Source organism: Martes martes (genome assembly GCF_963455335.1).
Source record: "Martes martes genome assembly, chromosome: 7".
Lineage (NCBI taxonomy): Eukaryota > Metazoa > Chordata > Mammalia > Carnivora > Mustelidae > Martes > Martes martes.
Genome location: NC_137894.1, coordinates 68290158 through 68303117, shown reverse-complemented (window position 1 = coordinate 68303117; position 12960 = coordinate 68290158).

Here is a 12960-nt window from a genome sequence, read left to right as displayed (position 1 = left end):
CCTCATTGGTATGAGATTGTTCTCGTTATTTGCAGTTTCCTATTACTAGGGAGGTTGAACATTTTTACCCTGTTGTTTCTTGTCCATTAGTGTTTATTCTCCTGTGAATTGCCCGTTCATGGCTGTTTTGTTTGTTTGTTTGTTTGTTTGTTTTTTGTTTTTTTAAGTAGGCTTCACACCCAGCTTGGAGCCCCGTGTGGGGCTTGAACTCACAACCCTGAGATCAAGACCTGAGCTAAGATCAGGAGTTGGATGCCTAACTGACTGAGCCACCCAGGTGCCCCTGGAAACTGATCTTTCACTGGTTGTATGAATTTTAAATATTTTCTCCCACTGTCTTTTTTAAAAAAAATTTGTTTATATGATCTTGATTAGTACATATATACTGGATGTCTACTATATGTGATTCTCAGTGCCAGGCTGAGGGAGAATCCCAAGTTTGATAGGAGTCTTAACACTCAAGGAGTCTATAACTAAAGGTGGGATGAAATTTTAATATGTAATTTGATCCCTTTTCTTTTTAGTTTGGTACAATTTCCTTTTTATTATGTATGTGGTAAGGGAAAGATTTAAGAGATGTAATATATTACCTAAGATAATTTTTTTCAATTCTTTTTCTAACTTTTGATATTTCATATCATTTATAAATATATAAAATATATATATTTTATATATAGATAGATTTAAGAGATTTAAGATAAGATAATCTTTTAAGATAAAAGATTTATCTTTTATCTTAAATATATATATTTTATATATTTAAATATATGTATTTTATATATATATTTAAGAGATTTAAGATAAGATAATCTTTTTTTTTTTTTTTTTTTTTTTTTAAATTTTTTATTTATTTTCAGCGTAACAGTATTCATTGTTTTTTCACCACACCCAGTGCTCCATGCAATCTGTGCCCTCCCTAATACCCACCACCTGGTTCCCCCACCCTCCCACCCCGCCCCTTCAAAACCCTCAGGTTGTTTTTCAGAGTCCATAGTCTCTCATGGTTCACCTCCCCTTCCAATTTCCCTCAACTCCCTTCTCCTCTCCATCTACCCTTGTCCTCTATATTATTTGATATGCTCCACCAATAAGTGAAACCATATGATACTTGACTTTCTCTGTTTGACTTATTTCACTCAGCATAATCTCTTCCAGTCCTGTCCATGTTGCTACAAAAGTTGGGTATTCGTCCTTTCTGATGGAGGCATAATACTCCATAGTGTATATGGACCACATCTTCCTTATCCATTCATCCGTTGAAGGGCATCTTGGTTCTTTCCACAGTTTGGCGACCGTGGCCATTGCTGCTATAAACATTGGGGTACAGATGGCCCTTCTTTTCACTACATCTGTATCTTTGGGGTAAATACCCAGCAGTGCAATTGCAGGGTCATAGGGAAGCTCTATTTTTAATTTCCTGAGGAATCTCCACACTGTTCTCCAAAGTGGCTGCACCAGTTTGCATTCCCACCAACAGTGTAAGAGGGTTCCCCTTTCTCCACATCCTCTCCAACACACGTTGTTTCCTGTCTTGCTAATTTTGGCCATTCTAACTGGTGTAAGGTGGTATCTCAATGTGGTTTTGATTTGAATCTCCCTGATGGCTAGTGATGATGAACATTTTTTCATGTGTCTGGTAGCCATTTGTATGTCTTCATTGGAGAAGTGTCTGTTCATATCTTCTGCCCATTTTTTAATATGATTATCTGTTTTGTGTGTGTTGAGTTTGAGGAGTTCTTTATAGATCCTGGATATCAACCTTTTATCTGTACTGTCATTTGCAAATATCTTCTCCCATTCCGTGGGTTGCCTCTTTGTTTTGATGACTGTTTCTTTTGCTGTGCAGAAGCTTTTTATCTTGATGAAGTCCCAGAAGTTCATCTTTGCCTTTATTTCCTTCACCTTTGGAGACATATCTTGAAAGAAGTTGCTATGGCTGATATCAAAGAGGTTACTCCCTATGTTCTCCTCGAGGATTCTGATGGATTCCTGTCTCACGTTGAGGTCTTTTATCCATTTCGAGTTTATCTTTGTGTACGGTGTAAGAGAATGGTCAAGTTTCATTCTTCTACATATAGCTGTCCAGTTTTCCCAGCACCATTTATTGAAGAGACTGTCTTTTTTCCACTGGATATTTTTTCCTGTTTTGTCAAAGATTATTTGACCATAGAGTTGAGGGTCCATATCTGGGCTCTCTACTCTGTTCCACTGGTCCATGTGTCTGTTTTTATGCCAGTACCATGCTGTCTTGGTGATCACAGCTTTGTAGTAAAGCTTGAAATCAGGTAACGTGATGCCACCAGTTTTATTTTTGTTTTTCAACATTTCCTTAGCAATTCGGGGTCTCTTCTGATTCCATACAAATTTTAGTATTATTTGCTCCAGCTCTTTGAAAAATACTGGTGGAATTTTGATTGGAATGGCATTAAAAGTATAGATTGCTCTGGGCAGTATAGACATTTTAACGATGTTTATTCTTCCCATCCAAGAGCATGGAATGGTCTTCCATCTTTTTGTGTCTTCTTCAATTTCTTTTAGGAGTGTTCTGTAGTTCCTCGAGTACAGATCTTTAACCTCTTTGGTTAGGTTTATTCCGAGGTATCTTATGGTTTTTGGTGCTATAGTAAATGGAATCGATTCTCTAATTTGCCTTTCTGAATTTTCATTGTTAGTGTATAAGAAAGCCACTGATTTCTGGACATTGACTTTGTATCCTGCTACATTACTGAATTGCTGTATGAGTTCTAGTAGTTTGGAGGTGGAGTCTTTTGGGTTTTCCATATAAAGAATCATGTCATCTGCGAAGAGAGAGAGTTTGACTTCTTCCTTGCCAATCTGGATACCTTTTATTTCTCTTTGTTGTCTGATTGCTGTTGCTAGGACTTCTAATACTATGTTGAACAAGAGTGGTGAGAGTGGGCATCCTTGTCGTGTTCCTGATCTCAATGGGAAGGCTGCAAGCTTTTTCCCATTGAGGATGATATTTGCTGTGGGTTTTTCATAGATAGATTTGATGAAGTTCAGGAATGTTCCCTCTATCCCTATACTTTGAAGCGTTTTAATCAGGAACGGATGCTGGATTTTGTCAAAAGCTTTTTCTGCATCAATGGAGAGGATCATGTGGTTCTTCTCTCTTCTCTTATTGATTTGTTCTATCACATTGATTGATTTGCGAATGTTGAACCATCCTTGTAACCCAGGGATGAATCCTACCTGGTCATGGTGGATAATCTTTTTAATGTGCTGTTGGATCCTGTTTGCTAGGATCTTGTTGAGAATCTTAGCATCCATATTCATCAGTGATATCGGTCTGAAATTCTCCTTTTTGGTAGGGTCTTTGCCTGGTTTGGGGATCAGGGTGATGGTGGCTTCATAAAAAGAGTCTGGAAGTTTTCCTTCTGCTTCAATTTTTTGAAACAGCTTCAGGAGAATAGGTATTATTTCTTCTTTGAAAGTTTGATAGAATTCCCCAGGGAATCCGTCAGGTCCTGGGCTCTTGTTTTTTGGGAGGTTTTTGATCACTGCTTCAATCTCGTTACTAGATATCGGTCTATTCAGGTTGTCAATTTCTTCCTGGTTCAATTTTGGGAGTTTATAGTTTTCCAGGAATGCATCCATTTCATCTAGGTTGCTTAGCTTATTGGCATATAACTGTTGATAATAGCTTCTGATGATTGTTTCTACTTCCTTGGTGTTAGTTGTGATCTCTCCCTTTTCATTCATAATTTTATTAATTTGGGCTTTCTCTCTTTTCTTTTGGATTAGTGTGGCCAATGGTTTATCGATCTTATTGATTCTTTCAAAAAACCAGCTTCTAGTTTCGTTGATACGTTCTACTGTATCTCTGGTTTCTACCTCGTTGATCTCTGCTCTAATCTTGATTATTTCCCTTCTTACGTGTGGAGTTGGTTTGATTTGTTGTTGATTCTCCAGTTCTTTAAGGTGTAGAGACAGCTGGTGTATTCTGGATTTTTCAATTTTTTTGAGGGAGGCTTGGATGGCTATGAATTTCCCCCTTAGGACCGCCTTTGCTGTATCCCATAGGTTTTGGAGTGAAGTGTCTTCGTTCTCATTGGTTTCCATAAATTGTTTAAGTTCTTCTTTGATCTCCTGGTTGATCCAAGCATTCTTAAGCAAGGTGGTCTTTAGCTTCCAGGTATTTGAGTTCCTTCTGAACTTTTCCTTGTGATTGAGCTCCAGTTTCAAAGCATTGTGATCTGAGAATATGCAGGGAATCATCTCAGTCTTTTGGTATCGGTTGAGCCCTGATTTGTGACCCAGTATGTGGTCTATTCTGGAGAAGGTTCCATGTGCACTTGAGAAGAATGAGTATTCTGTTGTTTTAGGGTGGAATGTTCTGTATATATCTATGAGGTCCATCTGGTCCAATGTGTCATTCAATGCTCTTATTTCTTTATTGATTTTCTGCTTCGATGATCTGTCTATTTCTGAGAGAGGCGTGTTAAGATCTCCTACTATTAATGTATTCATATCAATATGACTCTTTATCTTGATTAATAGTTTTCTTATGTAATTGGCTGCTCCCATATTGGGGGCATAGATATTTACAATTGTTAGATCATCTTGGTGGATAGTCCCTTTAAGAATGATGTAGTGTCCTTCTGTATCCCTGACTACCGTCTTTAGTTTAAAATCTAATTTATCTGATATGAGAATCGCTACCCCAGCCTTCTTTTGAGGCCCATTGGCGTGAAAGATGCTTCTCCATCCCTTCACTTTCAGTCTGGGTGTATCTTTAGGTTCAAAATGGGTCTCTTGTAGACAACATATGGATGGGTCCTGTCGTTTTATCCAATCTGCAACCCTGTGTCGTTTTATGGGTGCATTTAGGCCATTCACATTGAGAGTGATTATTGAGAGATACGTTTTTATTGACATTGTGTTATCTTTGAAGTCTTTCTTTCTGTCGATTGTCTCTATATTTCTGTTCAATGCTATTCTTAGGATTTTTCCTCTTTTATAGAACCCCCTTTAATATTTCCTGCAGTGTCGGCTTGGTGGTTGCATAGTCTTTCAAGCCTTGCCGGTCTTGGAAACTCTTTATCTCTCCATCCATTTTGAATGTCAGTCTTGCTGGATAAAGTATTCTTGGCTGCATGTTCTTCTCATTTAGTGCCCTGAATATATCTTGCCAGCCCTTTCTGGCTTGCCAGGTCTCTGTGGACAGGTCTGACGTTATTCTGATGGGCTTTCCTCTGTATGTAAGGAGGTTCTTTGTCCTAGCGGCTTTCAAGAGATTGTATCTACAATTATGATTCCTCAATTTTACTATGAGGTGCCTGGATGTTTTTTTTGAATTTATAATCTTGGGGGGGGACCTTTCTACTTCTAGTACATGAACACTTGTTCCATTCGCAAGGTTGGGAAAATTTTCATGAAAAATTTGTTCCACTATATCTTCTAGACTTCTTTCTTTCTCCTCCCCTTCAGGGATTCCAATAATTCTGACGTTGGAACGTTTCATGGCATCATTTATTTCCCTGATTCTGTTTTCGTGGCTTCTAAGCTGTTTGTTCCAGGCTTCCTCCTGATCCTTTCTCTCTATTTGTTTGTCCTCCAGATCACTAATTCTAATTTTAAGATAAAAGATTTAAGAGATGTAATATATTACCTAAGATAATTTTTTTCAATTCTTTTTCTAACTTTAGATATTTCATATCATTTATAAATATATAAAATATATATTTTTTATATATAAATATATATATAAATATATATAAATATATTTATATATTTATATAAATATTTATATATTTATATTTGGATATTTTATATTTGTCTATTTCAAATTATATTCGAAAGAACAATAAGTATTTGGATTATTGCACATGATGTTTAGTAAAGTCTTTGGGAGCTTTGAACAGAGCCTCCAAAAATTTGAATTTCACTAGCCTTCTGCTCCTAGAGGTCTGGTGTCTTAAGAGTACCAGATTACAAAATTGAGTGACATCTTGGCATGACGGAAAGAACATGGGTATTGGATCAGATAATGCTACGTTCAGACTTTAACCCTTCAATTATTATTGTGTGTAATTTTAGCCAAACATTTTAATGGCCTTGGGACACAGTTTCTCTAAGATGAGCTAGAAGATGACTTTCACAGGTGGTTTTGAAGACTGAACCCAATCGTGTGGATAAAAACTACAACGCATAGTGGTCAGTACTGAGTCAACATTTGTTAACTCTACTTTGAGGAAATACTTAGAAGAGGCAGAACTCTATTGAAAGTATGCAAAGGGCAGTTATTCTAGCTTGACCCCATCCCTCTGGACAAAAAAGGTGTGATTTTCTGCTGTCCGAAGGCGGTATTTGCCTACCAACTCTATTCTTTTTTTTTTTTTTAAGGATTTTATTTATTTATTTGACAGACAGAGATCACAAGTAGGCAGAGAGGCAGGCAGAGAGAGAGGAGGAAGCAGACTTCCTGCTGAGCAGAGAGCCCGATGCGGGGCTCGATCCCAGGATCCTGGGATCATGACACGAGCAGAAAGCAGAGGCTTTAACCCACTGAGCCACCCAGGTGCCCCTACCAACTCTATTCTTATGCTACTTTCCCAAGTGAACTCCTAAGCCTGAATACTCTTGGTGCAGTGGGCTCCTCCCCGAGAGAAGGTGGACTTCGTCTTCCTCCCCACCATGAAGTCTCTCGTAGACTGACCCCAGCTCACATCTGGACCCAGGGCTTATTTAGGGAGCAAAATACAATGTTATATGTCGATTATATTTATAAAGCTGGGGAAAAAAGAGGTGGCAGGAATTGAAATAATAATAAACATGAGCTAGCTCCCTCTATTTCTTACCAAATCCAGTAATAATAGCAAACAATTACATAGCACTTGCCTGTTCTGAGCCCTTTCCGGATATCAGCTCATATCTAACATGACTTACCCTTACTCAGGTGTCCAGACATACAGCCCAGGAAGTCTCTTGTACTTGCTCTAATCTCTTTTTCCACAACACCACACTCAAACTAAGTCTTTGCTTTTTCTTCATCATCATTTTGAAAGATAAGTGCAAAAATCAAACTATAAGGATGCTCACTGCTGCATAAGTCATAGCAGTAAAATACTAAGAACAACCTAAATGCTCAAAATAGGGATTGGCTAAGTAAATTATGACTATTAAAAAAGGTGCTGTAACGTTTCTCCAAAGAAGACATACAAATGGCCAAGAGACCCATGAAAAAAATGCTCAATATCATCATCAGGGAAATACAAATCAAAACCACAAGGAGATACCACCTCACACCTGTCAAAAAGGCTAAAATTAACAACACAGTAAACAACAAGTGTTGGCGAGGATGCGGAGAAAGGGGAACCCTCCTACACTGTTGGTGGGAATGCAAGTTGGTGCAGCCACTCTGGAAAACAGCATGGAGGGTCCTCAAAAAGTTGAAAATAGAGCTACCCTACGACCTAGCAATTACACTATTAGGTGTTTATCTAAAGGATACAAAAATGCTGATTTGAAGGAATACATGCACCCCAATGTTTATGACAACATTATCAACAATAGCCAAATTATGAAAAGAGACCACATGTCCACTGACTGATAAATGGATAAAGAAGATGTGGTATATGTATATATATATATTATAAAGGATGAAATCTTGCCATTTGCAATGACGTGGTTGAAGCATTTCATTATAAGTAAACATGCAAAATGAAGTAAGTCAGAGGAAGGCAAATACCATAGGATTTCACTTACATGTGGAATTTAAAAAACAAAACAGATGGGCATTAGGGGAAGGGAAGGAAAAATAAAATAAGATAAAATCGGAGAGGGAGGCATACCATAAGAGACCCTTAACTTTCAGAAACAAACTGAGGGTTGCAGGAGGGAGGTGCGTGGGAGATGGACTAGATAGGGGATGGGCATTAAGGAGGCCCTTGCGATGAGCATACTGGGTGTTATATGCAACTAATGAATCACTAAATTCTACTCCCGAGACTAATACTACACTCTATGTTAATGAACTTGGATTTAAACAAAATCTTGGAAGAAAAACAAAAGATGCCCTAGAAGAATATCATTGATAGCCAAAGATATTCAATATACATAGTGAAGTAAACACTTCAGCTTTACAGAACAGGAAACGTTCGGGATATCCAGGCTGGTATGCTAACTTAAGTGTATGAAACAGTAATCTCTTTTGTTTTTTTTTTTTTTAAAGATTTTATTTATTTATTTGACAGACAGAGATCACAAGTAGGCAGAGAGGCAGGCAGAGAGAGAGGGGGAAGCAGGCTCCCCGGCGAGCAGAGAGCCCGATGCCCCTCTTTTTTTCTTTTTTTAAAGTCATGTACATACATGTATGGTTTAACACCCAGGTTAAATAATAGACTCTCAGGATTCCAGAAGCAACGTCTTTACTCTCAGACCTCAATATGCTTCTGAGTTTTGACTTTGTGATAATCATTTCCTTGCCTTTTTTGTATATTTTTAGCATCTGTGTGTCATCTCTGAGCAACCGTTTGATCTCTTTCTGAACTTTACTTAAATGGAACCATTCTTTGGTAATTTGCTTATTTGATTCAGCATCAAGTTCGAGATTTATCCATGTTGCTGCTTAAACCTCTGGCTGTTTCACTGCTGTGAGGTACTGCTCTGTGATATCGACAGTGTGCCCGTTCTGAGATTTTCTGTTATTTCCAGTTTTTGGCTGTCACAAACAAGGGTACTATAAATAATCCTGTGCCTGTTACTGCACACATAATTTTTTTAAAAAAGATTTTATTTATTTATCAGAGAGAGAGAGAGGGAGAGAGAACAGCAGGAGCAGCAGGCAGAGGGGGAAGGAGGCTCCCTGCTGAGCAGAGAGCCCGATGCGGGGCTCCATCCCAGGACCCTGAGATCATGACCTAAGCCGAAGGTAGACACTTAACCGACTGAGCCATCCAGGCATCCCTGCACACATAAATTTTAATGCCCATGTTAAAATGGTTTACATCCCCATCCTTGATCGCACACCCCAACCTCCATCCCCACCCCCCACCACCACATCCAGTCTTTCACCTGACTCTTTTCCTCAACTCCCTGCCAGTGTGTTTTTGGAAATTCCCCTGGAGTATGCTTGCTCTAGTTTCATATTCCTCAAATCTGTGATTATTTACCTCCTGCTGGCTCCAAACTGGCTGATGGCTTTAGATGACATCCTGTGGCTAGGTTTTTCTTGTAGGCTGTTCTCCTCTCTTGTTGTCCATAAGCCCTTCTCTCTTTCCCATCACACAGCTGAAACCAAGCTGTAACTTGTACAACAAGATTTTTTTGGAGGGTAGGGGTTTCAGAAGAAAAGCACAATGTAGTAGGGAGAGAGGGAAAGAGAGTGGGGGTGGAGAGAGGGAGACAGAGACAGAGAGAGAGATAGAAACAGAGAGATAGATAAGGAAACACAGAGAGAAAACTTCTCATTGCCACCAGATGTGAACCCAGTTGTATCTAACCTTTTCAGGGATTCCCATGGCTGTGCCCCACCCCTCCAACCCCGGCCCTGGGAGTTCTTGATCTGCTGTCCTGTGCAGCCAGTCCACCTCCCCACACTGGGAGCATGTCCCCTGAGCAAGCCAACAACCTCTGCAGACCCATGTTCAATGCTCTCTGGTCTAGTATCTCCCTTAGTCCTAATTTCCTTTCTTCAGGAGGATGGCCACTGCATCCAGGGATAACCTCTTGCTTCCTCCAGGGCAATTTCTTCCAGTAGTTCAGTAGCTTCAGATTTCCCAAAGTCTGGTTGCTCGGTCTCCAAAAACTCTGAAGGTGGCATAACCAGGATCAAACTGAAGTGAGCTGGACCCGGGCCAGCCTGGTTCTTTACCATCTTTCCCTCCCGGGTGAGGTGGAATGGAGCCTGCTCTGATCCTCCCTTTCCTGCAATCCCCTGCTCTCAAACTTTCCCCATGGACCCTGGGTGACTCTGACCAGATCGTCTATGCCTAGGCTCCTGGAGGTCTGACTATAGACACACGGAGGATTTCTTTCTCTCAGACAATCACAGACTTTTTCCATCAGAGGCTGACTTCTGCAACCTCTCCCACTTGTACTCAGAAAACGCTCACATCCATTTCCGAGGGTCTTCATTGTTCTTTTGTGAAACTACGTGGCACATTTGAGTAATCTTGTAACAAAGGAGAGAGCCATGGGAAGACAATTGGACCTCCACTTCCTAGAAGTAACAGTTGTTGCCCTTGTCCTGCCCTCCTTCCCCTTCTCTACTCTTTGCCTCCAACCAGGATTTTAAAAATTTCTATTCAACTAGTATTTATTAGTCACCTACTTTGTGCAAGATGGAAGGCGCTAAAGTGGTAAACAAAATCCATATGGGCCTCACTCTTAAAGAATTTACACCCCCGAAGTTGTGGGTTAGCCATTAAACCAATGGTTAATTGCAAATTAAGCCAAGTGGTAAAAAGGGAAAAAAGAAAAGGATGACAATAGCAGGAGATAGTGATGCAAATTTTTAGAGTGAGGAAGTCAAGAAAAAAGCCAAGGAGAGATTTTTAAGTTGAATTTTGAGTTCTGTCTGGCGACAGAGTCCTTAAAATGAGAAATAAATCGACCTCCTCTTTGAGGAGGTGAGAGCAGGTCTGAGGCTGTGGCGAAGTGAGCAGGGTGTGTGTGTAGGGTGGTCGGGATAGGAGCCGAGGGGAACAGGGGTCAGGCCGTGAAAATCCTTCAAAGCCATTTTAAGTAAGTTAGGTTTTATTATAATTACAATATAAAAAATTGTTTGACTCAATTTTTAATAGGTAGTAAATTCTCATTAAATAAATAAGTAAATGAGCATATTAAGTAAGTCAGTCAATAAATACAGTAAAACATAAAGTTGTAAAAGGCATCTGTGAGAAGTCCTCCTCCTACCTCCAGGCCCCATCTGCTCAATTCCTGTTGCAGGTAACTGCCATTATTAGTGGCTTTCAAGAATTCCAGCAGATTTTCTGGGGACATAAAAGCTGTATTCTCATTTACTCTCTCTTTTTTTTTTTTTTTTAAAGATATTAGTACTTACTTATTTGAGAGAGGAGGAGCAGAGAGAGAGGGACAAGAAGGCTCCATGCCCAGCGCAGAGCCCGACCTAGGGCTTGATCCCACCACCCTGCCTGAGCCGAAATCAAGAGTGGGACGCCCAACTGACTGAGCCACCCACGTGCCTCTCTCCCCGTTTCTTTACACGAAAGGGAGACAGTGCTCAGCAGCTCGGCATTTTCCTTGATGTTCCTTGGAGCGGTTAAGAAGTAAAATTCAAGTGAGTTAATTTTAAAGATTTGCTGGCTTTGTTAACAATTCACGAATTGGACCATATCCCTCCTGGCAGACAGATAGGAGCTCAGAGTTGCTCCACACAATAAAGATTTTTACAGGCAGGAGGGAGTGGGAGAACGATGTTGGGGATTAGAGTGGCAAGGTCACCTTCCTTTAGGGGATGGCAGAAGTCAGCCACTCGGATTACCTACCGAGTGCTGACCAAGGAATTCCAGGATGACTGGTGTAAGATCCCAGTTCCTCAGAGGCTGAAGCTGTAATTAAGTTTGGTATTAAGTCTTATTCAGATGATGGGGAACTGAGCATAAGTGACTCTGTTTGGGGCCCATTGTCTCTTTTTTGACAGAATGTGCTCATTCTTTTGTGTGGTTATGTTGTATGCACGTGCCCTTGGTTTACTTAGTCTCCTGGCTGTGGACATTTGGGTGGTTTCCAATGTTTTGTTGTTACAACCGTGCTGCCACAAAGAAGGACACTTGTCCTGTCACACACGTCCGAGTATATCCTGAAGCAGAATAGGCAGGTACGTTTTCAGTTCTGGTGGGTACTTCCAGAATGCCCTGCAGACACCTGGGTATGAGAATGCTTGTTTCCCTGTGGCCTCGCATACAGAGTGTATTAGCAAGCCTGTCTTCTGCTATTCTGTTAGGGGAAAAATTGGTGGCTCGTTGTAGATTTAAGTTGATGTTCTCAATTATGGGTTCTTTATTTCCCTTTCTGCTCATTGTTACTATTTTTTTGTCCAATTTTTTTACTAGGGCGCTGGTCTTTTTCTTCTTGCCCTTGTACTGTGAGTTGCAAATATTTTTTTTTCTCTATTTGTCATTATCTTTTGACTTGACTTTGTGTGTGTGTGTGTGTGTGTGTGTGTGTGTTTTACTATGATTGAATTTATGATTTTTGGATTTTGAGTCATAGGATATATTCTTCACTTTGAGGTTGAGCATCAGAGCTCCTAAATTTTCTCCATGGTATTTCCATCTTAATTTTTTTTAGAACAGCTTCATTTAAGTATGATTTCTGGCATCTAAATGTGGTATCTCCCAATCAGATGAGGGCCCTCAAATGTGGGGTGACGATCCCGGGGAAGCCCAGGAAGGGAGAGCAGGCAGTGAAAGAACTCACTGGAGGCAGAACAAAGTAGAAGTTTACTGAATACATCACAAGAGAGCTGGGACAGAACAGAGGAGAGGCTATCTGCCACAGAAGCAGTGGGCGGGGGCTGTTTAGAAAGAGGGAGGGTGAGGCAGTATGGCCATGTATGGAATTTCCCCCTTTTTGATAACTGTGCCTAGTTTTAAGTAGCCCGTGGGTCAGTTAGGGCTTATGGAGATTTCCAGGTGAGTCAGCTGGTGGGGCCTGTCTGTATTCAGCCAGGGGATCCCTGAGGGCTCTTTTCCACATTCCTGTTGCTCAAACCTGTTTGCCAAAAGTGGCCTCTACAGAATTGATATACCAAAAATTGCACATGTTTAATGCATATAATTTGATGAATTTGGACATAGGCATACATCTGTGAAACCGTTATCTTGATTATGGTGATGGTTTCATGTGACTGTATGGCTTTATGTTTTAAGTTTAAATATTTGATTTAAAAGAAAAATCTAATTTCTTGGTGTGAGGAATCCAACTTAGTTTTTTCCAGATGGCTCTCCTTGTTCCTATTTATTAAATAGTTCA